At 41.7% G+C, this 24,619-nt stretch overlaps 1 protein-coding gene and 1 long non-coding RNA gene across 2 annotated transcripts in view; one reads left to right on the forward strand and one right to left on the reverse strand.

Annotated features, from left to right (window-relative positions):
• SND1 (staphylococcal nuclease and tudor domain containing 1) overlaps nucleotides 1-24,619 on the forward strand; it is a 977,252-nt gene that overhangs the window by 682,412 nt on the left and 270,221 nt on the right. The window lies entirely within an intron of this gene.
• Nucleotides 6,635-15,454, reverse strand: LOC137561338 (uncharacterized). Its single transcript, XR_011029969.1, has 3 exons — nucleotides 14,872-15,454; nucleotides 12,443-12,800; nucleotides 6,635-6,935 (listed from the first exon to the last, which is right to left on the reverse strand). It is a non-coding gene; the product is annotated as an uncharacterized lncRNA (long non-coding RNA).

A 24,619-nucleotide genomic window follows, 5' to 3' on the forward strand; every position in this document is an offset into this window, starting at 1 on the left:
TCCTTGTTTATCACTGACAAGTGGATGCTTTCAGGCATGGTGATCACTTACTGTATAAGTGTATGCGCTGCTTTGTGTCATTTCTCTGCCCGGTTGAAAGCGGCTTACTCAAGCAAAAAAGTGACAATAGAAAGAATCGTACTGCTGTGACAGTTAACAAGCCTTATTGCTGTGTTTGGATGCAGAATAATGTCCCACTGTGTATAGGTGATGGATCCAGTTAAAGAACACAGACTGCCGGTACTTATTTTCAACAGGGATTGAGAGTGATTTCAATGTACATTTATTAAAAATAGTGCTGCTCATTTTAGCTGAACTCATGAGGAAGTATGCCATGGGTTTAATTATAGATGTGGAAGATTCTGATTTGCTGATGACAATAGTGTGGTGCTTTTGTGTGCAGTGTAGACTAAAACAGGAAGTCATCTCAGAAAATGAGGTGCCCATTAACAGTCCTGAACTATCGCCCATACCTGGTGCCATTAATGGTGCTGGTCGACAAACTATCAATAGAACGATTGTTCCGTTGATGCAAATGTTGGTACACACATGCACTATTAGTGTTGTCCATCAGGCCCAAACTCGATCCTGTAGTCAACATTGCAGGTAACAAGCATTGTAGAGTTACATTGCTTGGTTTCACCCATTTACTTTTTCTTTGGAGGAGGGTGTATAATGGAGCAGCTTCTAGTGGGCAGAGTTGCAATGGAACGGTATCCTCATTTTTTCCTGTCGCTTATAGATCCTGCATGCCGGATCTTTAATTGACCTTGCAGAACATCTGTATACAACAGGGGTGCCCACACTTTTTCGGCTCGCGAGCTACTTTTAAATTTGCCGAGGCCAGGAGATCTACCAACGACCCAAATGCTAAGAACGCCCCCCCCGCGTAGGTTAGCCAGGTGTATGTGCCTGCAGCATAGGTTACGTGCCCTCAGTATAGGTTAGCCTGGTATATGGGCCCTCAGTATAGGTTAGCCAGGTATATGGGCCCTCAGTGTAGGTTAGCCAGGTATATGGGCCCCCAGTGTAGGTTAGCCAGGTATATGGGCCCCCAGTGTAGGTTAGCCAGGCATATGGGCCCCCAGTGTAGGTTAGCCAGGCATATGGGCCCCCAGTGTAGGTTAGCCAGGCATATGGGCCCCCAGTGTAGGTTAGCCAGGCATATGGGCCCCCAGTGTAGGTTAGCCAGGCATATGGGCCCCCAGTGTAGGTTAGCCTGGCATATGGGCCCCCAGTGTAGGTTAGCCTGGCATATGGGCCCCCAGTGTAGGTTAGCCTGGCATATGGGCCCCCAGTGTAGGTTAGCCTGGCATATGGGCCCCCAGTGTAGGTTAGCCTGGCATATGGGCCCCCAGTGTAGGTTAGCCTGGCATATGGGTCCCCAGTGTAGGTTAGCCTGGCATATGGGCCCCCAGTGTAGGTTAGCCAGGTATAGGGGCCCCCAGTGTAGGTTAGCCAGGTATAGGGGCCCCAAGTGTAGGTTAGCCAGGTATAGGGGCCCCCAGTGTAGGTTAGCCAGGCATATGGGCCCCCAGTGTAGGTTAGCCAGGCATATGGGCCCCCAGTGTAGGTTAGCCAGGCATATGGGCCCCCAGTGTAGGTTAGCCAGGCATATGGGCCCCCAGTGTAGGTTAGCCAGGTATATGGGCCCCCAGTGTAGGTTAGCCAGGCATATTGGCCCCCAGTGTAGGTTAGCCTGGCATATGGGCCCCCAGTGTAGGTTAGCCTGGCATATGGGCCCCCAGTGTAGGTTAGCCTGGCATATGGGCCCCCAGTGTAGGTTAGCCTGGCATATGGGCCCCCAGTGTAGGTTAGCCTGGCATATGGGCCCCCAGTGTAGGTTAGCCTGGCATATGGGTCCCCAGTGTAGGTTAGCCTGGCATATGGGCCCCCAGTGTAGGTTAGCCAGGTATAGGGGCCCCCAGTGTAGGTTAGCCAGGTATAGGGGCCCCAAGTGTAGGTTAGCCAGGTATAGGGGCCCCCAGTGTAGGTTAGCCAGGTATAGGGGCCCCCAGTGTAAGCTTAGCCAGGTATAGGGGTCCCCAGTGTAGGTTAGCCAGGTATAGGGGTCCCCAGTGTAGGTTAGCCAGGTATAGGTACCTGCAGCGTAGGTTAGCCAGGGTCCTCTGGACTCTTGGAACCTCCGGCAGGCCCCTCACCAATAAGAATGTCGGGGAGAAGACGGCAAGACGCGGCGAGGAGAGAGGCGGCGCAGCCGCTACATCATGGCTGGGGGCGGCGCCGGGCATGTTACAAGCACGCACGTTGCAGGCTGCCCGGCGCCACCCCCAGCCATGACGTAGCGGCCGCGCCGCCTCTCTCCTCCCTCTCTGCTCGCCGCGTCTTCTGACTCTTCTCCCCTGCATTCTTATTGGCCGGCAGCTAAACATGCTGCTGGCCGCCAAATTTAAAGAGACGCAGCCAAGAGGCCGCGATCTACCAAGAAGGCGGTCGCGATCTACCGGTAGATCGCGATCGACGTATTGGGCAGCCCTGGTATACACTCTAGATTCTTGTTTGGATCTGTCCACAAACTACAGCCTGATTTTATGCTGCAATGTATTAAAATCTAATTGCAGTGTGTGGCAGTAATAAATCCCTCTCTGATCATATATCTTATCTGAGAGAGATCTACTTTTTGGGCACGTATGTATGGCAGGCTTATCAAAACGCAAAAACTTTAAACCACCCCTTCCCCCTTCTTTCTTAGCTCTCTATAGGGCAGAATAGGCATTAGGTGCGTTCTGAGCTTTATGTGTACAATCACATCGGGGCAAATGTCTCCTGATTCTAAAAGAAAAAATTATGTAAAGGTGTTGCTCTGGACAGCGTTTTTTTTTTTCTTTGTAGTTTCTCAATGTAATTTTTCATGGTTTATATTTATCTAGTGACTGCATTACATATATTCTAAACTGCATTACTTGTGGCTGTACTATTATCCGTTATTAAGATGAATAATCATAATTATGAGATCTAATTTAAAGGAAAAATTGTAGTTTTGGTCATTGCAAGCAGCCAGATGTCTTATGCTTCTAAGAACCATATCAGAAAAAATGTATACAGCATTGATAAATATGCATCTACATGCATCGCTGCACTTTGCAAAGGAATCTTTTTTGAAGGATTTAAATTTCCATTGCAAATTATCCATCGCTGCCATATTTCTATTCCACTCCTGAACTAGTGACACATTGGAGAATTCTCAGCTCTGTTGTTAGTCATTTTTCTCCAGGACTGAAGAGTCTGTCAGGTAAAATCGCAAGATGCGTAGTAACAGATGATTGGGCAGAAAAATCTAGAGGAATTCCTGGCCTGTAAACATAAATGCAGAGGACGCCGTGTGCCATTCCCTATGGAGGGGGAGCTGATGTTGCATGCGGCACACACAAGCCTGTCTGTAGTCACTGCTTTGGGGACTCCTTTTTTTTTTTTTTTTTTTTTTAGTAGTCTACAGAGAAAGATGAATATTGTTAATACATTATTTCAGCCATGTTAGGGCCATGTAAATAGACCACCTTGTACTGTAGGTGATGAAACTTTTCTCTGTAAGTGCCACATCCCATGTCTGTTATAGCACATGGGCAGTGTTTTGTTACTGAATGTGAAATGTTGTAATGAATGTTAGGAATGAACCTGAAGTATTATGGTAATGTGAACACTTCAGGGGATTTTTTCAAAAAATCTCCAGTCTATACTTTATAGTTCAAATAGAGAGGAATGAGGAAAGGGACAATGCTTACTCATTCCGCTGCACACAAATAACTTGCCAAACACATTTTGTATAACGCAATAGACCAATTTGAATGGACACACAATACACAATTTCGGAAGGCTTGTTCGACTTACTAAGGGGAAAATGTTTGCCAATACTCGCATCACCTATGTGAAAAAGTAATTTAATCTTTGATCACTCAAGCCTGGAACCCACTGAGGACCCATTCACACTTAAGCGTTTTGCCGGCGATTTCGGCAAAATGCTCAAACGCTAGCGCTTTTCAAAGCACTAGGGTAATAAGGCTATGGGCCCGTTCTCATTTGGGCGATTTGCGCTATTCGCTGCAAATCGCCCAAAACCGCTAAACGCAAACGCGTAGCCTGCACTATTTTCAGGCGATTTCCCGACTATCGCGTTTTAGTGCTATAGAAACGCAAAACGCGGTTGCTAAAAAATCGCCAGGTGTGAATGGTGATTTTTTGGGGGGGGCGTTAATCACTACCGTTTTGCGATCAGCAAGTATGAATGGGCCCTTAGAGCGCTTTTCTGAGCGCTTTGTGATTTGAAAAGCTCTTGCTAAAGTAATGCTATGGGTGTGATCCCACTTGAGCGATGTGATTTTATATAAATCCCCCATAGCATTACATTAGCAAGAGCTTTTTCAAATCACTAGTGCTTAGAAAAGGCGGCTAGTGGGTTTGAACCCTCAGTCAGTCACTGATCTGATTTCATTGGCTATAAGCAAATGCAGACTAGATGCATCCTAGCTAGATTGTTGCTAGCCCTGTTGAATCTAATTACAACCTTTACAGTAATGTGCCTAAACATTTTCAACAAGCTGCATACCATGCTCCAATCAAAAGAAATCCTACTAGCAAATCTAAAATGCATTAGTTAAGGAAATGTTGCATAACAATCTCTCAAACCGCGAGACCCCTATGAACTACTGTGAGACTACCAAATGGGGACACATGTAAGAGTAGTAAATTGGTCTATGAGTGACTATCCTAGAATGCATATAAAACCCATCTGAGTTGTTGCAGAAGTACCCCAATAATCTAAGTTTGAAAGAACAGGACTGCTTCCGTTCAGTTAATGCCATTGGTCCAGTTTTAGAAAGACGCTGCTCAAAAATTGTATCTAAAACGCTGTTCACATGCTTGATTAAAGTCAGCTGAGGCGTGCGATGACGACCGCCTCAACCGATAATTTGGCTTTTGTACAGAAGCCCTCAACTGGCATCCTGCAAAAGATCTGCCAGGCAGATCAACTTGGCTGAACGACGTCCACTCCCTGCTGAGATCCTGGCTTGTAATTGCCAGTTTTAGGTAGTGTTTACAAACAAAAAACATGGCTGCTAACCAGCATGTGACAGGCTCAAAGAAGCTCAGTCTGTGACTCATACAGAGCCTGCAGGGGGCGTGGAGAGGGTGTGTATAACTTCTATCCTATCACAGCAGAGCAGCACATTCCTGCCTGAGCCAACAAAGCCGGCAAAGGAAATAAGATTAGATTAGATAACAGAGATAATAAAGCCACTGTGCAACTAGGAAAGACTGCAGTAAGACAGACCACATTAGAACAGGTATAGAAAATTATAGGATAGAAGAAATAAGGCTGAACATTTTGTTACAGAGTCGCTTTAAGGAAGAGCTGCTGCTGGGTAAAACCTCTGCCGAATAAACGAGAGGAAGGTAAAAAAAAAAAACATAAACTACAGTTGAGATATAAAACGTCACCTGCAACCAGCAAATATGGCTGCTGCCACACTAATTGTACCTTATCTGTTCTAATGTAGTAAAAGTTTAGGTCTGGTTTAATCTGTTGTTTTGAAATTGCTCAGTCTCATGTAGAGCACCAGTTTGCATACAATAAAATCTAGTGATCTAAAATTGCAGACTGAACAGAAGCACATGTTGAGGTTTGACCTATGTAAAAGGTTTGGCTTGGAGATTTCCTTTACAGTTGACTACTTTTTACTATGGAAATATGCGGTTTCGTAGCAAGAGTATTATTTCTATAAATTGTGATTAGGAATTAATGCGATAAACATGTTATGCTAGTTTTCTGCAAATTTAAGCAGCTTGGAAATAGACCAATTAATTGGCCCATTTCCAAGCCACATAAAACTAGCATAACATTTTATTCAACTCTGAATTATTAGCATCTCATTAACCATCCATAGTTGTGATTTACCAACTTAAATTGTAGGTGATATTTCACTTTAAGTGGATTTGTAAGCTACTTGCACACTTAAGATTTTCTTCAGCCTTTATGATCATTCTCGATCACCTTGGCCAAAAATCTACAGCATGTACAGGTATTGCCCAGAGTTGTTGGCTTCCTGTTTAACTATCTGACGAGACAGAGCACGGTCCTCCACTGCTGCTGTTCCTGCAGGAAGGCATCCCTTGCTTGTACACTCCATTCACTCCTTTCCACAGAACAAACTGCCTAACCAAGAGCTGGGTAGTATGTCTGTACATCACTCATTACTAAATTGCTATCTCAATCACTAAAGATTATTATTCCAAGTGAGAGACGTTTAAAATGTTTGAATGCCATAAGACATTAACAACCGTAGGTAGGAGTCATCAGGACCACCATATTTAAAAATATGTTCGTATTGCTGCTTCATCAGAAATGCAGAAACCGCTTTAACAGCACAGATTCAATAGCAACAGCCTGCTTTTCTGGCTATGCTCTAAGTTTGTTAGCTGTGTATAATGGGCCATAACATTGCATAACAGTTTATCATATACTGTAAATAATATTAAAACCTGTACTGTTTCCATAAACGGTATGTAAATGATAGTAGAAAGATCAGTGCAGCCATCATATTTTCTGAAGTCTAATTTCATTTAATGTATTTTCCAGTCAGTAAATTACCATTAGTGAAACAGATGACCTATTATAGCAAGTCAGTGTCTGGACTTGACCTCCAGCTTATAGGAAACACTGTGACTTAACAACTAGCTATGCTTAATGTCCGCATGATTAGTATTGCCATGTCCCAATCTAGGGTGGGAAATGCTGCAAGACTTGACCATGAATGATGGCCAGTGATCCTATCCTGGGGTTTGACATGCAATCTTCTTTAATGAGACTTTGAGGCTTTCACTGTAAATGGTGGTGTCATTAGAGGGCAGACTTCTTAGCATTTTATCTGTACCAGCATTCATTTATCAGCCTCCACCTATATGTAGACTTCCTTACACTGCAAAGAAAAATAATGTATTATAAAGTGCTGCTGACAAAGTATAGCAGTACGGTTTGTAAAATGTATCTGCTCCAACATGTTTTTTTTAAGGCCAATAAAAGGCCATTGTAATGGATTGCCAACATGGCTACAACTGTTGGTGCTTATTTGTATTTAAAGTGGAGCTGTCAGCCCTACTATGTCAGAAAAAAACATATATAAGTAGATAAATACTTGCTCTACTTACATAACATATGTATTGCACTATTCACATTTTGTTTTAAGTGATTTTTCTATAGTAAAAAAAGAGAAAATCCTTAGGGCCCGTTCACACTGCACGCGTTTCCAGCCGCGTTTTGGAAACGCGTGCAGGTGGCCAAAACGCACGACATCAGACATTGCATAGAGTGCAATGTCTGATGTTCACACTGCATGCGTTCCGGACCTGTGCGGTCCGGGAACGCATGCTGCACGCAGATTTTGCAAAAACGCGTGGCTGTCCCATTCACTTTTCAGTGATGGGATCAGCCACGCAACGCACACAAACGCGGATGGCCATGCGTTCGTACGCGTTGCGGTCCGCACGCGTTCCGCACGCATGGCCATCCGCATTTCTGATCTGAACGGGCCCTTAGGATTTTCCTTTTTTTCCGGTCTATCTTGAAGCCAATCGTGACATCATTTTCTCCCTTACTCTGTATCATTGCCTTCCTCCTCGCAGTCTTCAGACACTCCCACCTAGCTCTGCAGTAGAAAGTGCATTGAGAAATATTGGCCAATCAGAGAGAAAAAGAGGCGTGAGAGGGGAAAACAGGAGGGAAAGAGGCTTTTGCCAAGCATGCTGCATTAGTTAACCTTTTGCCGACCACGTCACGCCGATGAGCGTGGCCGCGGCGGCAGCCCCAGGTCCGCCTAACACCTATTGGCGTAAAGTACTGGGGCTCTGTTTTGCAGGAGATCGCGCGCAGCCTGCGCGCGCATCTCATGCTCGGAGGGTGGAGCTCTGCCCCCTCTTCAGTCTCCGAGCAGCTATTGCTGCTCTGGAGACTGTTAGAGACTGTGCAGCGCTGCGATCAGCAGCAGCACTGCACTGGGGACAGCCGTGTGACACGGCTGTCCCCCTGGGGGACAAGAAAGTGATCGGCTCTTATAGGCAGAAGCCTATGACAGCCGATCGCAGTAATTGGCTGGCTGTGGGGAGAGATGGACGGAAGGGAGTTAAAGAAAGTGTTGTTTTTTTAAAACACGTACAATAATATTTATAAAAAAATAAAATAAACATGGGGGGAGTGATCAGACCCTACCAACAGAGAACTCTGTTGGTGGGGATAAAAGTGTGTGGGGGGGGGGGGGGAATCACTTGTTTGCTGTGTTGTGCGGCCCTGCAGCTTGGCCTTAAAGCTGCAGTGGCCAGTTTTACTCAAAATGGCCTGTTCACTAGGGGGGTTTAGCCCTGCAGTCCTCAAGAGGTTAAGTCTGAGGGCAAAGTAAAGAAGAAAAAAAGAAAACCCAGCATGCCCTGCAACTTCCTTTGTGTGGCAGATGTACCAGATAAGAGCCAGGAAAAATAGGGAATGTTTTATGGAGAAGAAAAATAAGAGTGATTTTTAACTTTTGGATTGCCTGGTTAGCATCCTTATTACTTTAAAGAGAATCTGTATTGTTAAAATCGCACAAAAGTAAACATACCAGTGCGTTAGGGGACATCTCCTATTCCCCTCTGTCACAATTTCGCCGCTCCTCGCCGCATTAAAAGTGGTTAAAAACAGTTTTAAAAAGTTTGTTTATAAACAAACAAAATGGCCACCAAAACAGGAAGTAGGTTGATGTACAGTATGTCCACACATAGAAAATACATCCATACACAAGCAGGCTGTATACAGCCTTCCTTTTGTATCTCAAGAGATCATTATACACAGGCAGTGTGCATAGAGGGGCCAGGAGGGGGGAGATGCATCGCAGAACCACAACACTGAAGAACTTGGCAGCCTTCCAGACACAGGCTGACAAGTCTGACAAGAGAGAGATAAGTTGATTTATTACAGAGATGGTGATAGTAGAACATACTGCAGTAAGCTAGAACACATTAGAATAGCTTTTGGAACTTGTAGGATGATAAAAAACAGGATGTAATTTTTGTTACGGAGTCTCTTTAAGAGCTGGCTTACATTGAATGCTGAAAACATGATCCTTTTTAACCGGTTCAGCACCGCAGTCCGAAAATCTCATGCATCCGAGCAACGTTCACCTCCCATTCATTCGCCTAGAACTTTATTGCTACTTATCACAATGAATTGATCTATATCTTGTTTTTTCCGCCACTAATTAGGCTTTCTTTGGGTAGTACATTTTGCTAAGAATTATTTTTTTCTAAATATATTTTAACAGGAAGATTAAGAAAGAAATGAAAAAAATTAATTTTCTCAGTTTTTGGCCATTATAGTTTGAAATTAATATACGCTACCATAATTAAAACTCATGTATTTTATTTGCCCATCTGTCCCGGTTATTACACCGTTTAAACGATGTCCCTATCACAATTTATGGTGCCGATATTTCATTTAGAAATAAAGGTGCATTTTTTCAATTTGCGTCCATCACTATTTATAAGCTTATAATTTTAAATAATATAATAACATATTCTCTTGACATGCATATTTAAAAACTTCAGACCCTTGGGTAACTATTTATGTTGTTTTTTGTTTTTTTTTAAATTGTATTTTTTATTTTATTTTTTAATAAAAAAGTGTGTATGTGGGTAATTTTTGGTGTGGGAGGGAAACTGATAATTTTAAATGTAAAATAATATTTTTTTTTAATTAAAATTGTATGTTGTTGCAGTTTACTATTTGGCCGCAAGATGGCCACAGTGAAAAAAGTCCTGGATGCGAACGATCTCGCATCCAGGAACTAAAATGCTGGGGAGATGTTTCCTGGGGGCAGAAATACCGCGCTCTCTGGAGAGAAAGCGTCGGTATTTCTGCAGGGAAGGTAGATCGGTAAATGGGAATTCTATTCCCATTCACTGATCGGGGAGCTAGCGGTGGGCAGCGGGAGCATGCGCGGGGGCGCGCCCGATCACGCGCACCAGCCGGCGGCAGCAGCAGTGCCTATCTGGATGAAGAAGCTCGTCCAGATAGGCCGAACTGGTTAACTGATCATTGTGATTAGCGGTGACTGAAAAAGCTTTAACCATTTTCGCCTTTTGGACATGACTTTCACGTCCAAAAGGCTGCTGCTAGGCTGCTGCGTGCGTTTGCTTACTACCGTACCGCCCCCTGTAGCCCGGAGATCAGTGAATGGATGCATAGTTCACATTCATTGATCTAAGTCCCCGGTAGAAAAACAGACTGCTTCTTTTCAGAGGCCACGGTCTTTCTGACCAAAAAAAAAAAAAATTCATGTCCTCGTGCTTCCGTTAAGCAAGCACTCTTGCTTATAGGATGGGAATTAATCAGAATCACTGTGGCCAAATAGTGAAACTACATGCACATACATTTTTTTTTCACACATAACAAATTATAAAATAATATATTAACAGTTTACCTCCCACACTCAAAAAATATCCAAATAAAATTAACTAAAAAAAAATAATTACAATGAAAAAAAACAAAAAAAAAACGTTAATAGTTACCTAAGGGTCTGAATTTTTAAATATGCATGTCAAGAGGGTGCATTACTAATATTTTTTTTAATTATAAGCTTGTAAATAGGGTTGCACGCAAAACTGAAAAAAATGCACCTTTATTTCTAAATAAAATATTGGCACTATACATTGTGATAGGGACATAATTAACCTCCCTGGCATTCTGATTCCCACGGCCGCAGGTTTTTTTTGCATTTTTTTTTCTTTCTATCATGTAGCTAGCCTAGCGCTAGCTACATGATGCCCCCCTCCCTGCGGCGTCCCTCCCACCCCTCCGATAGCCACCGGCGCCTATGCCCTTCAGGAAATCTCGTTCTGAACAGGATTTCCTTTAGGCCTTCCCCCGTCACCATGGGGACGATCACGATGACGTCATTGACGTCGTGACGTCACAGGGCATCCCGATCCACCCCTCAGCGCTGCCTGGCACTGATTGGCCAAGCTGCGCAGGGGTCCCGGGAGGGGCCCTGTTACGCTTTGGGTAGCGGCGGATCGGCGGCGAGCGCCAGCGAGTGCGTAGAACACGCAGCTAGCAAAGTGCTAGCTGCGTGTTTAAAAAAAAAATTTCAAATTTCGGCCCACCAGGGCCTGAGCGGTGCCCTCCAGCATGACTCTCGTCCAGAACGCCAGGGAGGTTAAATGGTGTAATAACCGGGACAAATGGGCAAATAAAATGTGTGGATTTTAATTATAGTAGCATGTATTATTTTAAAGGTATAATGGCCGAAAACTGAGAAATGATTTTTTTTTTTTTCCATTTTTTCTTAATATTCCTGTTCAAATGCTTATCAGTTGTCTGTTTGGTTATCGCTGTCCGCAGCTGATTCAGTGTGAATCAGCCCTTATTGCCATTTTTTATTCTGTTGAATAAATGAAGTTTCATCATTTTCTTCTCATCTCTATTTAACAAATATATTTGATAAACAATAAAGGCACCCATTAACAGTACAATTTTACGCAACCTATCATATTTTCAACACATTTGAAAGAAAAGATTCTATTTAATCTATCCACGCCATTAAAGGATACAACTCATGATCAACATCATACAGATCCTCTTCCCAGAGAAAGTTATAGTTACCTCCTGGATCCGTTTCCTGTAACTTACTCTTTTAGCCCCCGTATATGCTGGCTTCCAGCAATTAGGGTCTGAGCCCACAGCTGAGTTTATAAAAATGCGTAAAACTGCATCCCTTTTTCAAGCATTTCTGAAATGCTTTTAATGCATTAAAATGCCTTAAAACACATTTCAAAAATGCTTGAAAAACACGTTTCTATAAACACGGCAGTGGGCTCAGGCCCTTAGCCATGCCTCCGTTCAGATGAGTGCCATAGCGCTCTTTCATACAAGGTAATTGCCACAGCAACGAGCTGAAAGGGGGCAGGGCTTAGCGCCAGAAGATTGCGCATATGGGGACTTGAAGAGTGAGTTACAGGAAATAGACCCAGGAGGGAATTATAACTTCCTCTGAGAAGAGGATCTCTATGTTACTTTATACTTTAAGAGATCTAAAGAAGTTGAGATTAATTTGCCTGGGGCTTTTTTCCCACCTAAGATTTCCTTTTAGGAAATTATCAATAATGCGATTGTACAGAATTGATTGAGCCCATCAACCTCTTGGGTTTCATGCTATACGATCTGAGTAATCTAATCAAAAATACCCATCATTTACTAAAAATAATACTGTTATAGGGCACCCCAAATACCACATTTTGGTATGGTTGTGACTTGTCACATTTATGGAGCTGTCATTTTGATCCCATTTAGGGTTTAAACATATTGTGCAATTCAGTGCATTTGATCTATGTTCATAGTACAATATATAACTGGTTCAGCAATTTGTGCTGTGAAGGGGAAAGGAGATAATCGACTCCTCACCTTTTATTTATTTATGATCTCCAGAGTGATCCAATGTAATAATTACCCAGCTAATTGAATAGCAGGGTGTGGTTTAATTTTTGGCAGCCCTGTAGTGAGCATTTGCCTTGTGGTGACTGTGTTGATCTGATAGAAGAAGAAAGAATGGGGGGATATGCGGTGAAGTTACAATATGTTCTCTTGCATCATTCAATTGCACAGGCGATTAAAAAATAAAACGGAACTTCTGTGCCTATGGTTGGAAGTGAACACGGCTTAGCTTTGTTGCTCAATGCTGTACATTTTATTCCTTAGCAGGGTCTTTTCTGTTTGAAGGTCTATAAGTCTACTGCTAATAAAGATCCAGCCAACGCAAATCCTGCAATGAGAAAGAAATATAGAATGCCATTTTTGGTTTTCTTCTGTAAACCTTGCTGCTCACCAGGCTCTGAAACTGTATATATATTTGTACGCCGCTAATGAGATGGGCACAGGGTGACTGCTCACCCTTCTGCCACTCAAATTCCCAAGGGCGTTAATACTATTCCCCCTCTGAGTCGTAGTAATTTGGGGTCCGGCAGTCATACGGGCACAGCACATGCATTACTGCGACAGTGGTGCACAACTCAGGTGCTACGTGCCCTGCGCACTTCGCTGAAACTTCCTACTTCACTGATCTACAACAAGCAGGTGCATCAGTTCTTTAACTCAAGTCAGAAGATTTGAAGCCAGACAATGGGCTTGACAGCTAGACAGCAGGCATTTGTTGGACCATTTTTTTGTATTCAATTTTTTTTTTATGCCAGAAATGATGGATTTTCAATTTCTTATTTCTTAGACAAACCCTGCAGCCAGCAGCCTGTTCTCTCCTCATACTGCCAAGTTCTAAAGAGAGAATAGACCTGTGACAATGTATGTTCCCTCCCTGCAAATTAGACTGGTTAATTACACCGATCATATAGGTTAAGAAGCCCTGATTGGCTGCTATCCTGACAGCTATGGAACTAGTTGACTAAGTAATGGCAAGTTCAGAAGTCACTATTTTTGTAGCAATTTTTTTACGTTGAAAAAGAGGCACTTTGGCTAAGGGCTCTTTCACATTAGGGCAGATTTTCTGCGTTTCAACGCAAAGGATAAAGTTTGCGTTACCCAAGGTGAAATGAAAGTCCATAGACTTTCATTTTAGCTTTCACATATAACGCAGCCTTTTTGTGCGTTGCGTTCCACTGCACCCAGGCGCAGTTTTTTGGCCAACGCTAGCTTTATGCGTTACAATGTTAGTCAATGTAAAACGCACACTATGCGCGTTTTTAATCCGTTAACGCAGGCAATCAGTCCCAGAATGCAACAGAGGAACAATGTAGAAAGTTGACAACTAAAAGAAAAAAAAATTACCTGCGTTTTTCTATGTGCAGTAACGGATTGAAAACGGATTAAAAACGCACACTCACTGCAGTGCAACGCATATCAAAACGCAGTAAAAGGCATACAACAAAACGTATGCTTTGAGCGTTCTCCAACGCAAGCTCTGATGTGAAAGAGCCCTAAGAGCTTTCACCAGTGTGACATATCAAAATGATACTCTGTATTTAAGAGGTCAAACTATATGAATGCTTTCTTGTTTTTAAACAGTAAAGTATGAATGGTTTCTTAGTTATTTCTGTCACGGTTTGCCTTTATAGCCGAAAGCATTTTTTTTTTTGTTCGGTGGGAGGAGAAGATGAGAGGGTTTGGAGATTTATTAATGCCAGGTAATGTATTTTAGGCTGCAGTTAAAGATTGATCAAAATCAAATGTCATTAAATGTTGCAAACACTAGTGGATCGCTGTGACTGTGGTGACTAATAAATAAAATGGTAAATGTGAGGATGTGTAAATCACAATTTACGTGATGGGGGGCCAGTATTGTAGTCAAATACTGACATTACTTAGAGTAGAACCCTACAGTGAGATCACCATTTGTTTACAAGCAGTACTGAAAGTTTATAACTGGCACTATGATGTTTCCAATATCTTTTGTAGCGCAGGTGTACAAATCTTTAGTGTACACTTTCGCTCTTTCCCTTGCTAGCACTAGCTGTTGTCAATAACTTGGTACTTTTGAGCCCTACTAAAGCCCTGTAGTCCTATGAGAATCTGACTATAAAGAACATTGTACAAAACTAATACTGCCTTGTTCTCATACTGCCCCTGTCCACATTTACCCCATACCCGGCACATCCAGCTGGCATAGAACAGCCTTTCTTACTGTTCAGTTGACAGAACAATCTAGAATTGATTTTTAATAGATTACATTCAATTATTTTATTTAAAGGTTTAATTGTTAAAGGACCACAATTGCGAAAATCGTAAAATTTAATGTACATATGAAAATATACAAATAAGAAGTCCATTTCTCCCCAAGTAAAATGTGCTATAAATTACTTCTCTCCTATGTTGCTGTCACTTACAGTAAGTAGTAGAAATCTGCCATTACCGATAGGTTTTGGACTAGCCCTTCTTCTCATGGGGGGTTCTCAAGGTTTTCTTTATTTTCCAAAGCACTTAGGCCTCGATTCATAAAGCATTTCCGCATGCGGGAATGCTGAAAGCAGATGACTTTACCAACAACTTGGCAAAATGTGTATTCATAAAGGCTTTTTCCGCATGAAAAGCCGACATTCGTGAGCAGAGCGAGAAATCACCGCCTTGTGCGGTAATTATGTTAATAAAAGTATCAAAATGCCCATTCATAAAAATTACCGCAAGCGGGATGCGGCCGGGGATTACCGCTACCTCGGGATGTAGCGATAACCATGCGGAACACGTGCAAGTGAATGGGACAGACCTTCCAAGCAGCAGCACTGAGAGGAGTGCACGGAGGGACTCCAGCAGCTTCCTACGTTTCCGCATTCCTTCCACCAGCCTAGAGCGGGAGATCTCTGCTCTGTTACCGCAACTGACAACATTTTATGAATGACCACCCAGAAGTGTGAAATACCGTGCGCGGAGTTTTCCCGCACGGATTTCATTACCCGCACACACTTTCATGAATCAAGGCCATAGTGAATGGCAGTTGCTTAGTCCAACTGTCAAAATAGTGTGCAGCAAGCAGGGAGGCTGGGTAACATATTTGTATAAATCCTTTTCAGGAACTGAGCTGAGCTGGTCCAAAACCTGTCAGAGTTCTACTACCTAGTGTAATTGAAAGCAATATAGGAGAAAATTAATGTATGGCTCATTTTACTCAGAAGAAACGCACTTCTTTTCTGTTTGTGTGTTACATTTATTTTAACTTTTACACTTTTTCGCGATAGTGTTTAAAAATATTGTAGTGCATGAAAGGCTTTAGGTTGTAAGCCCCTTTAAAAAAGACGATTAGTGATTGGAATTTGCAATGAACTTTATAAAGCTCTGCATATTATGTCAGCACCACATTAATACAATAAATTGTATTATGAGTAAAGATTGACAGTTCTTTTTAGAAATGTTGTAAGTGATACATTATTTTTTTTATTGCACTAGACATCCAGGAATGCCTCTTGCAGCATGGGTTAAAGCTGTAATTCTACTTGTGCATACACTGTGGGCAGCACGGTGGCGTAGTGGTTAGCACTCTCGCCTTGCAGCGCTGGGTCCCCGGTTCGTATCCCAGCCAGGTCAACATCTGCAAGGAGTTTGTATGTTCTCCTCGTGTCTGCGTGGGTTTCCTCCCACATCCCAAAAATATACAGATAAGTTAATTGGCTTCCCCCTAAATTGGCCCTAGACTACAAACAAACAAACAAACACAGAACATTTATATTGCGCTTTTCTCCTGGCGGACTCAAAGCGCCAGAGCTGCAGCCACTAGGACGCGCTCTATAGGCAGTAGCAGTGTTAGGGAGTCTAGCCCAAGGTCTCGACTACAATATACACACACTACGCGATATAGACTTATGACTATGGTAGGGACTAGATTGTGAGCTCCTCTGAGGGACAGTTAGTGACAAGTCTTTATATACTCTGTACAGCACTGCGGAAGATGTCGGCACTATATAAATACTAAATAATAATAATATATTTAAGGGAAATTATTATGTATTTATACAGTGCTACCATCTTATGCTCTGCTTTTAGAAACACATGTTTTAAAGTGCACCTGTGTTAACCTTAGAATGTTTAAACAACTGAAGTGAGAGGGATATTGCCTTATTTATTTCCCTTTTAAACAACACTAATTGCCTGTCTTTCCTGCTTATCCTCTGTGTCTAATACTTTAGCCAAAGACCCTCAACAAGCATGGAGATCAGATGTAGTTGACTAGATTTTCCACATGCTCGTTTCAGGTGTGAGATTCAGACACTACTGATGCAGCAGGGCACCACAATACATTTATTGTTTGCAGGCTATGCACAAGTACAGCTAGGATGACTGCAAACAAGTGAAAAGCTATTCAAGGCTATTAACCCTTGAATACAATTGATGAGATGGCCCTTGGCAAGACTTTACCCTTCATTGACGGCCATTGCTGAAATGCATCTCACTATGGTTGTTAATGGTCACCCCTGCAAGCTTAATTTAATATTAATGCCTTGTCTCTCCTTAATGGCCAGTTTACCTCTAAATCAGATTCCTCCCTCCACTTGCTAACAGATTGTGGGTGATCTAAGAGGTGTGCCACTGGTGTTAGCAGGAGGACATAAGCAAGCATGAACTGTAATGCTTGTTCATGTCCATGATATGCAGCCTAGTAACCCTGAAGTGCTCTCCTGAACACTTCTTGCTTCTTAGCATTGTCCCAACAGCTACAGCTTGATGGAGGACAGGAGCCCTGTGCTGCTAATATCCATTACTGACAGTAGAGACAGCCGGGTTCTGACCAGACCCGAGCGACAGATGAGCATATTGTTCTACTCACCCTAAAGCTGTTAATTCTTTTGATAACTGGGATCTATAGTAACGTGCAGTATTTATCCTTTTGTGGTAAAAGTGAAAACATTTGCAGGTTCAAGCAACCCATAATTATAACTTTCTAATATATCTAAATATAATTTCTTTGCATAGTTCGTGGATCATGTTGTCTTTAGATACCTTGTTGAGGCTTAAAGGAAACCTGATGTGGAGGCTGATTTGCTAGTCACTTCTGCTGATCTTTTGCCTTTAATACTTTCGCTATATAGGTAGTCCCCAACTTATGAACGCCCGACTTACGAACAACTTGCCGATACGAATGACCTGGATTCTATGTTTCCATGGGAACAAGTCCCAAAAATGTTTTCAAACTGGACTTGTAGTGTTTGAGAAAATGGCTTTTAAAAATTTCAAAGAAAAAATAGCTTTTAATGTTGTATAAGCCGGTACAAAGGGCAGAGGTGACACACAGGGGAGCACTGGAGGCATAGGGGGGCACAGAGGGCCACAGAGGAGGTAAAGGGGACAGAGATGGCACAATGTTCCAACTTAAGTATAGATTCAGGCTAAGAACGAACCTACAGTCCCTGTATCATTCTTTAACCGGGACTACCTGTAGATCCTAAACAAGCATACAGACTGAAGCTTGCCTAGATTAGATGCATGCTTGTTTCAGGTGTGTGATTGAGACACTACTGATGCATAAAGGATCAGCAGAATGCCAGGCAACTGATCTTGTTTAAAAGGAAATATGGCAGCCTCCATATCCCTTTAACCTGTGTGTTGTTTTTTATGCATACTGTGAAGAATGTATCATTATTTGCAATGCACAACTCAACTTTCTACTCCGTGAACAGATCTCACATGACTGACTTTTTCTGAAATAGCTGCATCAAATCTGAGACTTTGAGACTTAAGTGATAGGGTACTCTCCTATTCAGCTTTTAGTATCCATGAAAAGCCAGTGAGGGTGAACTAGGGCATTAATGTTACAAGAATCACTCCTGCACTCACTGCAACCTATGCATCAGGGAGTGAGAGAGACAACGCCATAAAGCGCTTGGCTTGTAACCATGCAAGTGTCCCATGCAGAGGGATTTATCATGGAGCATACTGCAGCTTTCCAAATTTGGCAGGATACTTATGTGATCGCTGTCACTGACCATAAAAGGATTATGCTTTGACATAAAAGACAGACACTGTACGACCATATTATGAAATTTCACTAGGATTACATTCTAAATGGGAACAGACTGCATTAGATCTTTAGACCACAGATGCAAAGGCTCTTATTCAATTCACTTTTCTCCTGTTCTATTAGGTGATATATTCACACCTCGCAAATGCATTTTAAGCCTCCAGCAAGCAAAAACATATTCAGAACTATGACTACTTTTTGCTACCTTTTTATCTGAAGAGTCAAGACAAGACAAGACAAATAACATTTATATTGCGCTTTTCTCCTGGCGGACTCAAAGCGCCAGAGCAGCAGCTACAAGAGCGCGCTCTATAGGCAGTAGCAGTGTTAGGGAGACTTACCAAAGTTCTCCTACTGAATAGGTGCTGGCTTACTGAACAGGCAGAGCTGAGATTCGAACCCTGGTCTCCTGTGTCAGAGGCAGAGCCCTTAACCATTACACTATCCAGCCAGAGTGCTTAAAAGTCATTGCGAACGGAAGATGAAAAAAAATTTCCTAGGAGAAAACTTAGGAGAAAAGGTTAATTGAATAAGGGCTACAATAAACACAAGCCATGTGTTTGTTTGCAAAACATGGGCTTGCTAACAAAGAAGTGCAGCACTTTCTGCATATAAGGTGGCACAATCTGTATCTAAGAATAATGAGGATAACCTACTTACAGAAATAAATACAAAACAGATCTCATTTTGAATTCTACAAAATTTGTATTGTACTCCACTAAGCTTACTGGAAGTGCTAAATATAAAATGTGGATTTAACGTAATGTTAAAAAAAAAAATCCCTTTAAATTTGCCAGCAACCTCGAACTCTCACATGGTTCAGCATTTTAATCATACAAAATCATGTAGCTTCATCAACAGGTAGCATAAAAATGGCATTGTTAAATGTATCCAATAAAAGCCTCTAGTTGATTTACCAGCTGTCAGCTAATTGATCAGCAGTTGCCATGCTTTAGTAAGCTTAATTACTCTAACATTTCAGACCACAGGTTGTTTTCACATTTGTCACATTTCAGCGCTCCTCCCTTTCATTCCCTAATAACTTTATTACTACTTATCACAACAAAATGATCTATGCCTTGTTTTTTTCCACCACCAATTAGACTTTCTTTGGGTAGTACATTATGCTAAGAATTATTTTATTCTAAATGCGTTTTTAATGGGAATAAGAAAAAAAAATCATTTCTCAATTTTCAGCCATTTTAGTTTTAAAATAAAATGTAAATATGTAGATAAAAGCCACATATTTTATTTGCCCATTTGTCCTGGTTATTGCAACATTTAAATTATATCCCTAGTACAATGTATGGTAAAATTTTATTTGGAGATAAAGGTGCATTTTTTTCAGTTTGACATCAATCACTAATTGCAAGCATATAATTATAATATACCGTCTTGACATACATATTCAAAAAATTGTATTACCTAATGTATGTAGGTGTTATTTTACTATTTGGCCACAAGATGTCATCGCATATTATTTCTTATTGAGTACAATAAGTATGCTAAATAGGAAGTAATGCGTAGCTGTGGTAAATCAGAAGGGACGCAGGCATCTCGTTGATGCCGGCGATCACGTGGACCTAGAGGGGAGATTAATGAATGGGAACTAGATAGTGTAATGGTTAAGGGCTCTGCCTCTGACACAGGCGACCTGGCTTCAAATCTCGGCTCTGCCTGCTCAGTAAGCTAGCACCTATTCAGTACGAGAACTTAACTGCCTAACAGTAACCTTTCACTTGTCCACAACTCTTGGCAATACAAAGATTTCCTGTCAAAAACCTGCCACTAAAACTATCCTGTCTTTCATATTATGCCTTCCCAAACCTCACCTCTTTGACCACCTTTATGCCCAGGTTTTTCAGTGCTGGCCCAATACTATTGAGAATGCCAAGAATATTAGTGCTGGAACTCAGTTTTTCAGTAATGTATCATTTAAGCTGTTGACATTATATATATCTATCCTATGTATCCACTGTTACTGATAGTAATGCAAACATTTAGGCCCAGGAATTTTAGCCCAGGCTGTAGCAGCTGTCTGTTCCCTGACTTCCTGTCCTGGGGCTTTGATGCAAGGGGAGATATTCTTGTGTTAATAAAGGCATCAATTACATTTTGAATTTCACCAGTTTGCAAGGAAATATTGTCCTTATTGCTTTAATTGCTGATGAAATTTACCTTTACTGCATTGAGAAAGAAATAGCCACCACATGGATGCTGATTGTAATAAAACACTTACAGCTCTTTTGTTCTGCTAGAAAAAAATAGCCTTATCCCTATTTACTGTCGCTGTTATTATTATACTAAGCTGGATAAAGTCCACATACTGTAATTTTATGTGCAACAGTAATTTTGATAAGGTCCTCAAGGACTTGAAAATAGGGCAGTTGGGTGTTTGACTGCACAGCATTGCTAAAATCACATGGTCATCAACCAACTACTAATTGTTCTGAATATAGCAGTTTGTGCACTGATGAGCACACACTGTTATTACATAAAATACATTTTGGAAACGTAGACCCCAGCAGGTTATGAATTGTGCACAGCCTAGTGTTGACCCAATTCCTGTATGGACATTCATCATTAGCTTGTGCTGTATGCTGTTCTTCCAGATGTACATTTATATTTATAAGGTAAGCCTTAATACAGGGTCTGCATCATAGTAGTAATCTATTCACTACATTCCTGTGCCAAGCTTTAAACACCACAGCATATATGTTTTTATGAGAATGTGCTAAATCTTTAATTCTTTCTAACACTGTCTTTAACTAGTATCCTAACTATCTAGCGGAAACTACTTTCATCGTTAGTTATTGAGTTAGGGAGATCATTAAGTGACATGTTTAAGGCTTCTTGCACACTGCAAGCGATTCCGATTCAGAGTCCGCTTTTTAATCCGTTTTTAAATCAGATTCAGATTCCGATTTGCAGTGTGCAGGGAGCAAACTGCAAATCGGAATCGGAAGTAAAAACAGATTAAAAAGCGGAATCTGAATCTGAATCGCTTGCAGTGTGCAATAGGCCTAAAACTAAGCCAAAGTTATGGATTTTAAAAAAAAAATTATCAGTCAATGAGTTATCTGCAAAGAGTAAAAAATATAGCGTTTTCTAATATTCGCTTTTCCTCATACAAATAATTCTTCCAAAATTGCTGTAGTGTGTGGACTTTCATGGAATGGGCATGGATGAATTGCCTAAGGCCTCTTTAAAATGGGAGGCTGAACTGTGTGCGAGTCAGGCAGTTCAGTGCCCTGTCTGCTGCCCTCGAAAGCTACTTGGTTGCAATTAAAATGCAGTGGAATGGCAGCATTTGTAACACCGCACATATCAGTGATTGACGTGGTGGCACTAACTGGCACCAGAGATCCTGGACATGTCGGGTCTGAGTATAACTGCTCAGATGTGACTTTATGGGGCGGCGCCTGTCTAAGTGCCACTACCAAGCCCTAACGAGCACCTGGCCAGTGCAAGAGAGCAGCTGACAGACAGTGAATTCACCACCTTCAGCTGCCCATATAAAATAACCTTTAGGGCCTGTTTCCACTACACGCAGGTTGGATACAGAATTGATGCAGAATGGATGCAGAAAAACCAGTGAATGCCTATGGGAAAATCTGCATCAGGAAAATTGCGTTTAGTGGAAACAGACCCATAGACATTCATTGGAGTCAGTTTTTCTGCATCCAATCTGTGTGCAGTGGAAACTGGCCCTTAGGCCTCGTTCCCTCTATACGCGCTTCCATGTGCATTTCTGCAGTGTGTATAGTGTGCGACATGCAAGAACAGTAGGAGGGCATAGACAGCCCTTCTACCATTACCATCATATGCGCTGCACAGCAGTGCAATGCGCTATTGCACTGTTGCATGCATTTTTTGGAAATCACAGCGCTGACACATTCACTGTAATAAATGGGATCAGCAGTGCAGCGCAGAAGGCGTGTGATTGTGTTGCGTTCCGATCGCACAGCCATCTGCACTAATTGATGTGAATGAGTCCATATCCTTTCTCTCTTTGTTGTATTCCGAGCAGTCATTGTTCCTTCCCAGAGCTTATATGAGCCATTTTACAAAGACAGTAAGCATACCTTCTTTCATTGCCACAATACCACTGTACCACAAACATCTATGGTCCTGGTAAATATGTTATTAGATGAAGTTGAGGGAAGTCTGTATGTAGTGTTAGCTTGTAGGATATGTTAGATTGGTTTTATAGAGGTGCAGATTGACAATATGTATGGGTTATGCAAAATGTTTGCATTATAAAGGGTGCCATATTTTAGTAATGATAGAATTAAGATGAGATTGATTTGTTTAGTGGTGTTATCCTCATGTAAGATCTACAGATTCTTTCATTTAAAGCGTGTAAATCTACAGCACTTGGCATGTGTATCATATTATGTTCTAGTCAATGACAAATTCCATCCATCTGATAGAAGGAACTCTTGTCCCCATAGCAACCAGTTAGAATCTTTCTTTCATTTTTCCACTGCAGCATGAGAGAGCGAATGGGAGGATCTAGCTGGTTGCTATAAGCAGCAAAAATGTTATTCATAGTGATAAATATAGTCTTTCTACTGCTGTGTTCCTGTTTTAAGTACACGGTTTTCCTTTGCACCGTTTTCCCTATTAGTTGAACTGTCAGACTTCTATGAGATTGTTTTGGAAAACATAAGTTATTTAGGAAATCTGAACTTGTTTTCCTTTAAGAATACCAAACTGTTAAAAACAAGAAAACCTGAAGTGAGAGAGGTATATGGAACCTTGACACTCTTGTTTCCTTTTAAACTATGCAGATTTCCTGGCTGCCCTGCTGAGCCTCTGTCTCTAACACTTCTACCCATAGACACTGAACAAACATGCAGATCATGTGCTCTGACTGAAGTCTTGCAATGGAAACTGAGGCGCCAGCAGAGTAAAAATTGATCATATGTAAAAACAGATAAAAGTTGGGGGGCAAGGGTGGACTTACCTCCCCAAAACCAAACACAACCACTATGTATGGTTTAAACAAGATTTAATTTGTACTCCAGAAAAAAATGCAACGCATTTCATGGGTCTCTAGCCCGCTTCCTCAGGCAATAATACAGATAGGAGTAAGTCAGAAGTTTTGTAGCCAAGTACAGCGCCTAGTATTTACCTATGATCAATTTTACTCTGCTGGCGCCTCTGACTGAAGCCTGACTGCATTAGATGCATACTTGTTTCAGATGTTTGATTTCGATAATACTGATGCTAGAAAGATCAGCATGACTAACAGGCAATCTGTATTGTTATAAAGGAACTAAATATTGCAGCCTCCATATGCCTTTTATTTCAGGTTCCCTTCAAGAACTCTGTTAGGATGCCCCTGTTTATAACCCCCACTTAGCCTTTGGCTGCATAGTGTACTGGCTAAGGTCTCTGCCTCTGACATAGGTGATCTGAGTTCAGATCTCTGCTCTTCCTGTTAAATAAGCCAGCATCTATTCAGTAAGGAGTCCTTGTGCTAGACTCACTAACACTGCTGCTGCCTACTGAGCACACCCTAGTGGCTGCAGCTCAAGCCTTTTGAGTCCGCAGGAGAAAAGCAAAGTATAAATGTTATTTGTCTATTATTTTTTCTATTGCTGTTGGTGTTACTGAAAAAAATACATTTTCCGGTTGCTGCGGCAAATGTCACTCGGGTAGTATTATACTATGCGTGAATTTGCTTCAGACATCAGCAACACGAGAAAAACCAAAAGAACCCTTTTATGGTAAAGTGATGCAGTTGCGATGCAAAAAGAGTGTACTGCTTACTGCGAAGTGTCCAACAAATAAGAGCATAAGCTTGTCTTTGATCAGTACATAGTGATGTGTAATAAATATTTTTAATTCTGTCATACTACAAGCCAGGACAGAAAGTGAGAGCATCTCCACCAATGACATATGCTCATCCACACTGTGTCTAAATACTGGGGAACAAAATCTGGCTTGTTAGATTTTGGGGACCTTGATTCAAATATATTTGAGCTAGTTGCTGTATTGGAGAGAGCCCTACAAATCGGTTTTGAAATTATGGCATATCCTCGTCAGCCATGATACTTTTACTTATTCTGCTCATATTACAAAAGCAAAGTTCAAATACGGTGTTATCACTACTGTGCACA

Source organism: Hyperolius riggenbachi, chromosome 3 (genome assembly GCF_040937935.1).
Source record: "Hyperolius riggenbachi isolate aHypRig1 chromosome 3, aHypRig1.pri, whole genome shotgun sequence".
Taxonomy (NCBI): Eukaryota; Metazoa; Chordata; class Amphibia; order Anura; family Hyperoliidae; genus Hyperolius; species Hyperolius riggenbachi.